Here is a 14,590-nt window from a genome sequence, read left to right on the forward strand (position 1 = left end):
ATATACATGCAAATTATTCTTCCATGCTACTAAAAAGTATTCCCATTTAAGAAATAAGTAATTAAAGTAAATTCAGTTCTTAGCAGTGTTCTTAGCAATGCCATAGCCACTTAATAACTTGTCATCCGACAGTCATCTATCTTTCACACACTATCATTCATTCATTTACTCAGTTATTTCTTTCTCTTTTTCTTTTTTCTTTCCTTTTCTTTTCTTTTCCTTCCTTCCTTCCTTCCTTCCTTCCTTCCTTCCTTCCTTCCTTCCTTCCTTCCTTTCTTTCTTTTCCTGTTTTTTTTAAATATAGTTTTACTAGAGGCCTGGTGCATGAAAATTCGTGCATTCAGGGGGTGGTCCCTCAGCCCGGCCTGCGCCCTCTCACAGTCTGGAACCCCTTGAGGGATGTCCACCTGCCAGCTTAGGCCAGCTCCCCAGGGGATCAGGCCTAAGCTGGCAGTCAGACATCCCTCTGGCAGCCCAGGAGCTCTCCTAAGCCATTAGTCGGACATCCTTAGAGCTGCTGGGAGGCGGGAGAGGCTCCTGCCACCGCCACTGTGCTGGCCAGCCATGAGCCAGCTTCTGGCTGAACGGTGCTCCCCTTGTGGAAATGCAGTGACCACTAGGGGGCAGCTCCTGCATTGAGCATCTGCCCCCTGATGGTCAGTGCGCATCATAGCGATCGGTTGTTCCGGTCTGCCATTACGGTTAATTTGCATATTACCCTTTTATTATATAGGATTGTTTTCAGAGAGGAAGGGAGAGAGAGAAACATAGTTACTTATTTGTTATTTATTTATTTATTTATTTATTTATTTATTTAAATATATTTTATTGATTTTTTACAGAGAGAGGAAGGGAAACATCAATGAGAGAGAAACATCCATCAGCTGCCTCCTGCACACCCCCTACTGGGGATGTGCCCGAAATCAAGGTACATGCACTTGACCGAAATCGCACCTGGGACCTTTCAGTCTGCAGGCTGACGCTCTATCCACTGAGCCAAACCAGTCAGGGCTGTTATTTTGTTGTTGTTGTTATTTATTTTTAAATATATTTTTATTGTTGAAAGTATTAAAGATATCTCCCATTTCCTCCCCTTCCCCACCTCCTCCTAGCCCCTACCCACCTTCCCAAAGTTACTTCTTTCATTGACTCATTCACTCAACAACACTTACTGGTATCATTCTATGTGCCAGGCACAGGGCTAGGTGCTGGAAATGTAGAAACAAATGAGATCTGTCTCTGAGCTACTCATACCCTGGTTTATGATACCTGTCTATATGTCTGTCACAGGATAATTCTTTAATCCTTACAATTTCAGAGCATATTGTAGTTTATAAATAACTTATTCATCCTTACAAACATGTGCTAGGCAACTACAGCTCAGAGGAGTAAGGAGATTTACCTAAAGTTACAGAGCTGGGAAGTACAGTCAGGACTTCGACCTGGTTTCCTGACTCCCAATCCAGGGTCCTTTCCTTTTTTCCCCCCTTTCCCACTCCCTTCCTTTCTTCTCCCTTTTAAACCCAACATACTGATAATTAAATTACATATAAATGACCTAAACATCCAATTAAAAAATAAATATTGTAAGATTCAATTAAAACCCAAGACTCAACTATCTGCTGTCTATAAGAAACACACTTTAAATAAAAAGATACCTATGGCCCCACTGATGTGGCTCAGCAGTTGAGCATCAACCTATGAACCAGGAGGTCATGGTTAGATTCCTGGTCGGGGCACATGCCCTGGTTGTGGGCTCTATCCCCAGCAGAGGGCATGCAGGAGACAGCCGATCAATGATTCTCTCTCATCATAGATGTTTCTATCTCTCTCTTCCTCTCTGAAATTAATTTAAAAATATTTTTAAAAAATATCAACGTAAAACCATTCAAACCTATAGAGAATTTTTGTGAGTTTATTTGAGCCAAACTCAAATTGCCCAGAAGCAATTTGACAATTGCCCAAAAGCAATTTGACAATTGCCCAGAAGCAAAATCTTAACCCATTGAGATAATGCTCCAGAGAATAGCAGGTTTGTATCTTATTTTATACATTACAATTAAAAGAGAAGACACAAGTAAGTTACATGAAATTCATTGTTGATAGGTTAGAGGGAGGTAGAAGAAAGCAAAGCGGGGAAACCTCTGGGTATGGATGAAAAGTAAAATGATAGACATATACATCTTTTACCTACATATAGTTAACAGTCAACAATTAACATGATAACAAAACAAGAAGATTTATGGTCTCTGGTGTGATATGTTGGTTGTGCCCTGAGGGGCAAGATGGCCCTGATCAGCCCCGATCGCTGGCCAGGCCAAGGGACCCCACCTGTGCACGAATTTGTGCACTGGACCTCTAGTGTATAGATATAGATATAACCCGCCATTCTCCAGAGCGTTATCTCAATTGGTTGAGGTTCTGCTTCCTGACAATTGTCAATAGTTTGGCTCAAATAAACTCACAAAAATTCTTTACAGGTTTGAATGTTTTTATGTTAACAACATTTATAGAACATCCAACAACAGCAAGACATATATTATTTCCAAATACATGTGGAACAATAGTGAGAGAAATTAGCTTGAAACATAGGCAGATAGGGCAGGGGTCCAGTGGGAAACAAAAGGCAGGTGGAACATGGACAGTGGCAGATATGGCAGTTTAGCAAGCCTGATAACAGAAACCAACCATGCTGAAAAAAGTAAAATGTTTTTGGATACAGAGCAAGAGGCATAGGAAACCAAGGAAGGGCCTGCAGTAAACAAGGTGTATGCACACAGAGAAACAGAGAAAGTTCAGGTCTGTTGCTGGGCAAAACCAATGAGGGAATCAATCAGGTGGTGACATAGATATGAAGCAGGCTTGTAGCACATATACGAGATGTACTGGTTAATAATGCGGGGTTTTTTTTTTCAATAGATGGAGTTACACATATGTTGATATATATGTGATTTGATATATATGCTATTTTGTTGTATTGACAACAAGCTTCAAAACTTCATATGTCAAATTTGCTGAAGGTGTTAACATCATAGATATTTTTACGCTTAAAAATGTCTAATTTTGTGCCAAAAAAAGAGCATTTGCAGGAAGTTTTGATTCATTATTTTGAAGAAAAGTGCAGCTGAAAGTTATCGTATACTTCGGGAAGCTTATGGTGAACATGCTCCATCTTTAGATACTTGTGAACGCTAGTTTAAACGTTTTAAAAGTGATGATTTTGATGTGAAAGACAAAGAATGTCTAGGTCAACTGAAAAAGTTTGAAGGCCAACAATTACAAGCATTATTGGATGAAGATGCGTGTCAAACTCAAAAGCAACTTGCAAAAAGATTAAACGTTGCTCAGAAAACACTTTCCCATTTACAAGCAATGGGAAAGACTTTAAAGGAAGGGAAATGGGTGCCACATCAACTGAACGAAAGACAAGTGGAAAACCAAAAAGTCATCAGTAAAATGTTGCTTCAACGGCACGAAAGAAAGTCTTTGCATCGAATTGTGACTGGCGATGAAAAGTGGATTTATTTTGAGAATCCCAAATGCACAAAATCATGGGTTGATCCAGGTCAACCATCAACATTGACTACAAGGCCAAATCACTTTGGAAAGAAGACAATGCTCTGCGTTTGGTGGGATCAGGAAGGTGTGGTGTATGATGAGCTTCTAAAACCAGGTGAAAACATTAATACAGATTGCTACCGACAACAAATAATCAATTTGAATCACGCTTTGATCGTAAAATGACCTGGGCCAGAAGTCGTGGCAAAGTAATTTTGCTTCGTGATAACGTGCCATCACACACTTGAAAACCAGTTAAAGACACGTTAAAAGATCTTGCCTGGGAAGTATTAACCCACCCGCTGTATTCACCAGAACTTGCTCCTTCAGATTACCACTTGCTCTGATCGATGGCACACCCACTTTCTGAGCAGCACTTCAAAACGTACGAAGAAGTGGAAAATTGGGTCTCTGACCCGAAAAGGGGCGAGGCCGTGACGGTGTTACCATCCCAGGGCGAACCCGCGGGGTGCAGCGAGGCGCTGGGAAGATGCTCGAGGTCCTGGTGCTGAAGATTGAAGATCCAGGTTGCTTCTGGGTTATTATAAAAAGGGTATAGTCCCTTTTTAGATCATGAAGTTGACTACCAAAAACTAAATAGCGCCATGAATGACTTCTATAATAGCATGCGTCAAGACATCAAAATAGCCAAAACCGGTTTGGCTCAGTGGATAGAGCGTCAACCTGCGAACTGAAAGGTCCCAGGTTCGATTCCGGTCAGGGGCATGTACCTTGGTTGCGGGCACATCCCCAGTAGGGGGTGTGCAAGAGGCAGCTGGTCGATGTTTCTCTCTCATTGATATTTCTAACTCTCTATCCCTTCTCTGTCCCTCTCTCTTCCTCACTGTAATAAATCAATAAAATATATTTTTTAAAAAAAGACATCAAAATAAAACCATTAATGTTGGAAGAAGGGCAGGTATGTATGTAAATGTGCTTTAAGCACCATCTCTTGAAATATTACTCAAAATATAGAATATCTTGGCAACAACAACAACAAAAAAGAAAATTGGGTCTCTGAATGGTCTGCCTCAAAACAAGAAAAGTTCTATTGGGATGGTATCCACAAATTACCTGAAAGATGGGGGAAATGTGTAGCTAGCAATGGACATTACTTTGAATAAAGCACTTTTGATATTTCTCTTGAAATTATCGTGTTTTCTTAGGATTACAAAATCCTCATTATTAACTAGTTAATAGTTAATTCCCACTATTAACCGGTTAGTAATTAATCTGCATTTTTAACCGGTTAATTGTTAATCTGCATTATTAACCGGTTAATGGTTAATCTGCATTTAAAAAAATATATTTCTTTATTGATTTCAGAGAGGAAGGGAGAGGGAGAGAGAGATAGAAACATCAATGATGAGAGAGAACCATCGATTGGCTGCCTCCTGCACACCCCCCACTGGGGATTGAGCCCACAACCCAGGCATGTGCCCTTGGCCAGAATTGAACCCAGAACCCCTCAGTCCGCAGGCCGATGCTCTAGCCATTGAGCCAAACCGGCCACGGCAATTAATCCACATTTTTAACCAGTTAATTTAATTCGCATTATTAACCAGTTAATAATTAATCTGCATCATTAACCAGTTAATAATCTGCATTAACCAGTTAATGGTTAATCTGCACTATTAACTGGTTAATAATTAATCTGTATCATTAACTGGTTAATGGTTAATCTGCATTATTAATGGTTAATAGTTTATCTGTATTATTAACCGTAATAATGCAGATTTTGTAATAAAAGAAAACACGACAATTTCAAGAGAAACATCAAAAGTGCTTTATTCAAAGTAATGTCCATCGATAGCTACACATTTCCCCCATCTTTCAGGTAATTTGTGGATATCGTCCCAATAGAACTTTTCTTGTTTTGAGGCAAACCATTCAGAGACCCAATTTTCCACTTCTTCGTACGTTTTGAAGTGCTGCTCAGAAAGTGCGTGTGCCATCAATTGGAACAAGTGGTAATCTGAAGGAGCAATACAACAAAATAGCATACATATCAAATCACATATATATCAACATATGTGTAACTCCACCTATTGAAAAAAATCCGCATTATTAACCGGTACACCTACTATACTCCTAGAACGACTTGCAGGCAACCCATTCTTGGGGCCCTCTTTTTTGGGGGAGAGTCTGAATCTGCTTGTAATAAATTTTCCACACTTTTGCTTAAATCTTCTAGTCCGCGGAGCTCATTCTTCGGTTTCGCGAGACACGACCCCGAGAAAACACCTCAGCTCACCGTTCCGGTTACCAATAGTCTGGGCCGTAAAACAAATATCAATAAACTTAGAATCATACAAAGTATGTTCTCTGACCACAATGGAATTAAACTATAAAACAATAATTGAGAGCTATCTAGAAAATTCCCAAGTATTTGTAAATTAAACATACGTCTATATAACCCATGAGTCAAAGAAGAAATAATAAGGATTATGAAATAATTTGAACTGAGTGAAAATGAAAACAAAATTTGTGAGATGCTGCTAAAGCATTGCTTAGAGAGAGAAACTAGAAAAGAACAGAGAAACTCAAAGTGAGCAGAAGGAAATAATAAGGCTGAGTAGAAATCAATAAAACAAAAAACAAAAATGGAGAAAATCAATGCAACCAAAAAACTGGTTCTTTGAAAAAAAATTGATATACTCTAGCTATATTTTACCAGGAAAAAAAGAAGACACAAATTATCAACATCAGTAATGAAAGAAGGGACATCACTATAGACTCTACAGTGGCAATAATAAGGGAGTATTATAAAAAAACTTTGTCAATAAAGTTGGTTGAACAAATTCCTTGAAACACACAACCTATCAAGGTTCATTAAAGAAGGGAAAACCTGAAAAGCCCTACTAAAGAAACTGGATTTGTAACTAAAAGCCTTTCCCTCTAAGAAAACTCCAGCCCCAGATGGCTTAATTGATGAATTTTGCCAAGCATTTAAGGAAAAAAAAATACAGTTCTATATAAACCCTCCCAGAAAATTGAATGTCAGGGACTACTTCTCAAATCATTTTATGAGGTTAGCATTACCTTGCTACTTAAGCAAGACAAAAATTAGGAAAAAAAATCCAATATCCCTCACAAACATAGATATAAAAGGAAAAGAAATTATTTGCAAAACACATGTTTGACCAAGGACTTGTATTCAGAATATATATAGAACCATTACAACTCAATGACAAGAAGGAAAATAATCCAGTTTTCTAAATGGGTAGATTTGAATAGATACATCACTAAAGAGGATATACAGCCCGGCCTGGGCGGTGTGGCTCAGTGGTTTCGAGTCGACCTAGGAACCAGGTGGTCATGGTTCGATTCCCGGTCAGGGCACATGCCTGGTTTGTGGGCTTGATCCCCAGTAGGAGGTGTGCAGGAGGTAGCCGATCAATGATTCTCTCATCATTGATGTTTCTCTCTCTCTCCCTCTCCCTTCCTCTCTGAAATCAATAAAAATATTTTTAAAAAAATTTATATATAAACGGTAAATAAGCACCTGAAAAGATTCTCAACATCATTAGTTGTTAGGAAAATGCAAGTTAAAACCACAAGGAGATGCCAAGTCTGACAAGGATGAGTCCATTAAAAATGTGACAATACCAAGTGTTGAGGAGGATGTTGGTAAAGTGAAACCCTCATATATTACTAGTGAGAATGCAAAATGGCACAGGCACTTTGGAAAACAGTTTTGCAGGTGTTTTTTGTTGTTGTTGTTTTTAATATATTTTATTGATTTTTTACAGAGAGGAAGAGAGAGGGATAGAGAGTTAGAAACATTGATCAGCTGCCTCCTGCACACCCCCCACTGGGGATGTACCCGCAACCAAGGTACATGCCCTTGACCGGAATCGAACCTGGGACCTTTGAGTCCGCAGGCCGACGCTCTATCCACTGAGCCAAACCGGTTTCGGCAGTTTTGCAGATTTTTAAAGTTAAATATACATTTCTGTACAACCCAGTAATCCCACTCCTAAGTAATGAAAACATATATCCACACAAAGACCTATCCAGCAACATTCATAAGCAGCTTTATTATAGCACAAGCCAGCAAACAACCTAAGTCAAGCATGTCAAACTCAAAGGCTAACACGGGCCAAATAAACAAGGTTTAAGTTTCTGTGGGCTGCAAAAAAACAAAAGCTTCAATTTTCATAGAAACGTAGGTTTATTTCGATAGAGACATGCTGAATATAAAGGGCTGAAATAAATGAGTAATCGTTAACATAAAGTAATAGAACATTTTAATAAAAATTAATATTCTTTCTTGAACATAACTTACCAGACACTGAATAACTGCACAAATTAATAAGCATAATGCAAATAAACATATTTTTCTTGTTCTCCGAAAGCGAAATAGTTCCTGTTGCGCACACCAAACAAGTCAGTCCAAAACTAATGACGTGGCAATCAGCTGCTAAAATATTCGCTGCTAGCATTAGTGGAGAGAAATGGTGTGCTTGCGAGTAAGGCACGTAAGGGAAATGAATGCAACACGATTATAGTAATCAGTTATTATCGAACATTGTGTTTGTTATTAATAATTATGTATAAACAGGATATTGTAAAAATTAAGTTATGAAATTTTTTATTAGGATGTTTCTTACATACCACAAAAAATATTGTGGTATGTAAGAAACATACCAAATATTGTGGTATGTATGTGCCTGGAAGCAGAATCTCAACTTATTGGGATAATTAATGTTTCGGAGAATGGCAGTTTTTCACCTTGTTTTATACATTACAATCAAAGGAGACATAAGTGGGTTACACAGAATCCATTGGTGGTAGATTAGGGAGGTGGGAGAAAGGTGGGGGGGACCTCTGGGATTGGATAAAAAGTAAAATGACAGACACATACTTCTTTTACATAGGTAGGTACAGGATAGTTAACAGTGAACAATTAACAAGATAACAATAACAATGAGGGAATTTGTGGGCTCCGCCCTGGCACATTGGTTGTGCCCTGAGGGGTCTGAAAAAAGGGAAGTTACAAGTTACCCTGACATTCTATAGATAAGTTATCTTAGATCCAAAAAGACAGTAGGCTCAGTAAAGATTGAAATTGATCTCTGTCATGGAAGATACTGGCCTAGGACATGACTACCCACGATAAACTGCTTTTGAATTAAAAGGTTTTAATTTCAGACCATCCTTTGAGGTTACTTTATTTTTATTTAAAAATTTTAAAGGTTATAATTCTTTTTTTTTTTAATTAAAAAAATTTATTGATTTCAGAGAGAAATGGAGAGGGAGAGAGAGAAACATCAATGATGAGAGAAAATCATTGATTGGCTGCTACCTGCACGCCCCCTGCTGGGGATCGAGCCTGCAACCCAGGCATGTGCCCTTGGCCGGAATCAAACCTGGGACCCTTACAGTCCTCAGGCCGATGCTCTATCCACTGAGCCAAACGGGCTAGGACCTTTGTGGTTACTTTAGGTCTATGAGTTTGCAAGGCTGCCACACAGACCTTCCCTGAGTTAGTCAGGTTAGCATGTGGCCCCTTTTCTTCCACACATGCAACATCATGGATAATCTCAAAAGCACTATGCTAAGTGAAAAAAGCCAGACACAAACTACTACAAACTATGATTCCACTTATCTGAAATCCTGGAAAGGCAAAATTATGACAGAAAGCAGACCAGTAAATGCCAGGAGCCAGAAGAGGAGAAAGACACTGACCACAGAACAAAAGGAAGTTTCTGAGTGAAGGAAATGTTTATGTCATGATTATGGTGGTGGTTACATGACTGTATGTATACATTTGTGAAAATGCACTGTACACTTAAAATTGGTGAATTTTATTATATGTAAATTATACCTCAATAAAACTGATTTTTTAAAATGTAATAATGTTTAAAAAATAAAAATGTAATGTTTTATAATGCCTAAGACTGTGATGGGATTGTGGGCAGACAGTGCAAGGGGCTGGAAGTTAATTAGGAGGGTACTGGAGGATACAAGAAACTAGCCCTTCCTCTTTTCACCTTTTTGGTGGAAAGTCTTCTCTACTTTATTTTTTTAATATATTTTTATTGATTTATAGAGAGAGAGGAAGGGAGAGGGATAGAGAGATAGGAACATCGGTAGAGAGGAAGTCATCAATTGGTTGCCTCCTGCATGGCCCCCACTGTGGATCGAGCCTATGACCCGGGCATATGCTCTGACCAGGTATTGAACCGGTGACCTCTTGGTTCCTGAGCCACACCAGCGGTTGAAAATCTTCTCTACTTTCATTCCTTTTACCTTGGGGCTGGGATGCTCCCTTTTCCAAGCTCCTGTCCCATGCAGCTCTGTGGCCAATAACACCTTCACCACAGTTCAAGGGCCATAATTAGGTGATCACTAGCCCAGGAGAGATGTTTGTAAATGTTTTTTAAAAAATGCAGCCTTGCCGAAACCGGTTTGGCTCAGTGGATAGAGCGTCGGGCTGCGGACTGAAAGGTCCCAGGTTCGATTCCGGTCAAGGGCACGTACCTTGGTTTCGGGCACATCCCCAGTAGGAGGTGTGCAGGAGGCAGCTGATCAGTGTTTCTCTCTCATCGATGTTTCTAACTCTCTATCTCTCTCCCTTCCTCTCTGTAAAAAATCAATAACATATATTAAAAATAATAATAATAGCCCTAACTGGTTTGGCTCAGTGGACAGAGCATCGGCCTGCGCACTGAAAGGTCCCAGGTTCGATTCCAGTCAAGGGCATGTACCTTGGTTGCGGGCACATCCCCAGTAGGGGGTGTGCAGGAGGCAGCTGATCGATGTTTCTCTCTCATCGATGTTTCTAACTCTCTATCCCTCTCCTTTCCTCTCTGTAAAAAAATCAATAAAATATATTTAAAAAAAAAATAATAATAATAATAAAAAAATAAAATAAAAAACACAGCCTAGCCCTAACCGGTTTGCTCAGTGGATAGAGCGTCGGCCTGCGGACTGAAGGGTCCCAGGTTTGATTCTGGTCAAGGGCATGTACCTTGGTTGCGGGCACATCCCCAGGAGGGGGTGTGCAGGAGGCAGCTGATCAATGTTTCTAACTCTCTATCCCTCTTCCCTTCCTCTCTGTAAAAAAATCAATAAAACATTAAAAAAAAAACATTAAAAAAAAATGGAGCCAAAAGAAAACAAAAATAAAAACGCAGCCAAAATAATAAGAAACACAGCCAACCCCCTTTCCAAGAAAAACCATTTGTAGAACATTTTTATCTAAAAGAGGTAAAAGCAATATATTATTAGAATTCATTTATGTAAGATCAACTTCATCATATCTCTGTGTTATAAAATCATTCAATGTTGCCCAGCTGGTGTTGCTCAGTGGTTGCACATGGATCCATGAACCAGGAGGTCATGGTTCAATTCCTGGCTTCTGTAAGACTAAAACTCTACCAGAAACATAATTGGGTTATTTAAAACCTTTTAAAAATAAGTTAAACTATATTTAAAATTTCTGGGTAAAAATGATAGATTGAACACATGTATCTAATCTTGATCCACTAATAATACACTAAAACTAGAGCAAAGGGATTTTTTAAGGACAGGGAAACAGAAGAGGAGATAAGAGCCAAATACTTTAAGAAGCTGGATAGCATGTGGATGAGTGGTTACTGACTTAGACTAGAGAAAGATGGATCCTAAGGCAGCAGTGGGGTAACCATATGGTAAAACAGAATTGATTGTGCCAGATGGCTTACCACCCAAAGAAGGAAGTCCTAAAGATGCTGACAACAGAGGTTCCCTGCAGTGAAGCTGTGGCCAACATGTACCATCATGTACCGGAACCCGCAGAGCACAAACGCTTCCAATAGGCTTTCTGGTAACCCATCCTGACATGTGAACAGACAACCAAGGATTATAAAACCTTCAAGAAAAGAATCTAACTTGAAAGAGACCAAAACAACAGAAAAAGAAGTTTATAGAAAACAGAGATTATGCAGAAAGAAGAAAACTTAAATAAAATTATAATAGCTTCAGAGATAAGATACGCTATTGCAACTCTGAAACAAATGAGATGCTATAAATGAATATCCAGAGAATAAAAAAACAGGTGAGAGTAATGAACATCTTTAAAATAGTGAGACTCAGAATATTTCTCAGTAGATAAAACTGAGAAGATGGGAAGATAAAATTGAGAAAATATCCAAGAAAACAAAGTAAAAAGATGGAAAGTAGGAGAGAAAAATTAAAAAACTAGAAGAACCAGTCCAGCAGAACCATCCATCTGAATTATAGGAGTTTCAAAAAAGAAACAACAGCCCTAGCCGGTTTGGCTCAGTGGATAGAGCGTTGGCCTGAGACTGAAAGGTCCTGGGTTTGATTCTGGTCAAGGGCACATGCCCGTGTTGCAGGCTCCATCCCCAGTGGGAGGCGTGCAGGAGGCAGCTGGTCAGTGATTCTCTCTCATCATTGATGTTTCTATCTTTCATTTCCTTTCCCTTCCTCTCTCTGAAATCAATAGAAATAAAAATGAATAAAAATATATTTGAAAAAAAAAAAAAAAAAGAAACAACAGAGAAAATGGAAGGGAAGAAATCACCAATGGGATGGTTCAAGATTATTTCCCAGAAGTGAGGGGCACTGAGTGTCCAGCACAACAAACAGCCTCTCACCAAAACATATTGCCATTTCAGAACACTGGAGACAAGATGTTCAGAGAGGGGGAGAAAGTCACTTACAAAAAATAAGGATTAAAAGGCTTCATCTCAAGAGCAATGATGAAAATGAGAAGGTAATGCCCCAATGCCTTCACAATTCCCAAGAAAGTCAATTCCTAGCTACACAATCAATCCAGTGACTGAGTAGAACAACGGCCATGTCAAACATGCAAAGTTTCCAAACAATACATCACCCCCTGTCTCAGGAACCTTCTGGAAGATAGTTTTTTTCCCAAAAGAGGGAATAAATCAAGAAAGAGAAAGACATTGAATATGGCAAATGAAAGATCCAACAAAGGAGAGAGGCAAAGAAAATAGCCAGGAGGATGAGAGAGGAGATGCTAGGTTGCCAGATGTTCAGCAAGGATAGAGGATAAACCCTCAGAGTGGAGCAAGTCAGAGGCTCCAGCAGAGATGTCTTCAAGAAGGTGAAAGTGATAGAATATCTGCTGTATCTAGATATTGAGGAAATATTTAGACAGTTTGGAGAAGATTCTAAGGCAGATTTTGTGATAAATACATAGACAACTAAGTAAATTAAAAAGACAAGATAATTATTCATTCCAGGGGAAAAAATTGTGCAGGAAAGGAAGAGTAACCAAAGTTTTCTACATAGTTCAATTCTGAATGGAATATATAGTCACAGTGTTGTGAGAACTAAAAATTGAACTAGGAAAAATTATCAAGTTAAATTTGGCAGAAGGGAGATGGGAATGAGGTATAAGTGTGGGGAGAGAGTAAGAGGGGGAAATCCTCAAATCTGCCCCTATTGCTTGTGGGGGCTAGGGCAAAACTACAATGGAGATTCACATACTAAATATTTTAATGTTATAAATTAAGCTAACAAATCTATCTCTATATATAAAAGCCTAAGCAACTGAACGACTGGTCAACTGGTCGCTGTGACATGCACTGACCACCAGGGGGAAGTTGCTCATCGCAGGAGCTGCCCCCTGGTGGTCAGTGCGCTCCCAGAGCAGAAGTGCCGCTCAGCCGACCAACCCATCCCTGTGGTCCATCAGCCCAGCAGCAGCCAGTCACTCCCTCAGTAATCCTGCAGGTCCAATCTCCGGAGAATGGGCCAGGCACCAATGGACCAGCACCACCAGCATGATACTGACAGCACTGCTGGCCTCCTGGAAGCTGGCCTCAGGCACTGTCACCACTTTGTTCCCCTCCCTAGATGCTCCACAAGGAAGAAACTATGTAAAAGCACCACCAGGTGGTTCCTGACAACCAGTGCAAGTGTCAGCAGGATGGATCCGGATCTTGGGCCGGCAAGGGCATCCCACCACCTGCCCAGAGGGCCAATCACATCCTGGTCACCCCCCACCCGCCTTGGGATGGGCGCCAGATGCAGGGCTCATGGCTGGTGAGCTTCTCCCAATCAGAACTGACTGGGTGCGAGCCTGCAGCAGGTGCAGTGGGGCCCGGATGAGCCGGAGCAGCAGGCAGGAGCGGCAGGCGGCATTGGACTGCAGGTTTTGGCCCAATCCCTGAAGGCCATGCTGAGGGACCCCACCCATGCACAAATTTGTGCACCGGGCCTCTAGTACTTTCATAAGGACTTGCAAGACCAGGTTCTAAATTAGAATTTTTGGAATCCTTAGAGTTCTATACTAGAAAATAGCAGCCCCTGGCTCTTGCCTGACCCTCATTCCCTTCTGATTTTGCCTGTTCTGCATTGAGAGAGCCTGAGACAGGGTCCTGTGGACACCCTAACTTGTTCTCACACCTCTTGCTGTAAAGAGCTGTCCTTGACTACCCTTCAGGCCTAGGAATGCCCACACCATCAGCAAGGTCTCGCTGGGGAGAAGAGATCCGAGGAAGAAGCTGGTACAAGCCCACAAAGCAAGTTGGGCAGGGAATTCCAGGGCCCCAGGTATTCAGGATATGGCATATGGTCTATGGATGGGCATATCCCCTTGAACTCACCCTGTGAGGAAGGACCCAGCCAGAGGAGAGCTAGAGACATGAAGGTAAATGTCAAAAAGAAAGTTTAAATAGCTGAAAATGGAGAAAGGGCTCTGCTTTTAACAAATCTTATACAATTATTTGACTCTCTAAAATAGGTGTCTATGTATTCTAAGAAATACTTCATAGAAGAAAAGTTTTATAAAAATAAAAACTGATTAATAAAAGTTTGTGGAACCTCTGAACCTTCTGCTATGCCTAGAGGTCTCAATAACAAAGTTTAAAACGACAGGACTACTCCCTCATGTGAGGCTGTCTAGGTATTGTGGTGAAAACCACAATGACGTTTCTCTCTACAATGGCCCCGGGAATGAATCCCTCTTCCTTTCCTCCCATCTGTCACCTTTAATTAATTAATTAATTTTTTTTGGTCACCTTTAATTTAGGACACCGACTTCGTGTTGGTT

This window comes from Cnephaeus nilssonii (genome assembly GCF_951640355.1).
Source record: "Cnephaeus nilssonii genome assembly, chromosome: 6".
Classification (NCBI taxonomy): domain Eukaryota; kingdom Metazoa; phylum Chordata; class Mammalia; order Chiroptera; family Vespertilionidae; genus Cnephaeus; species Cnephaeus nilssonii.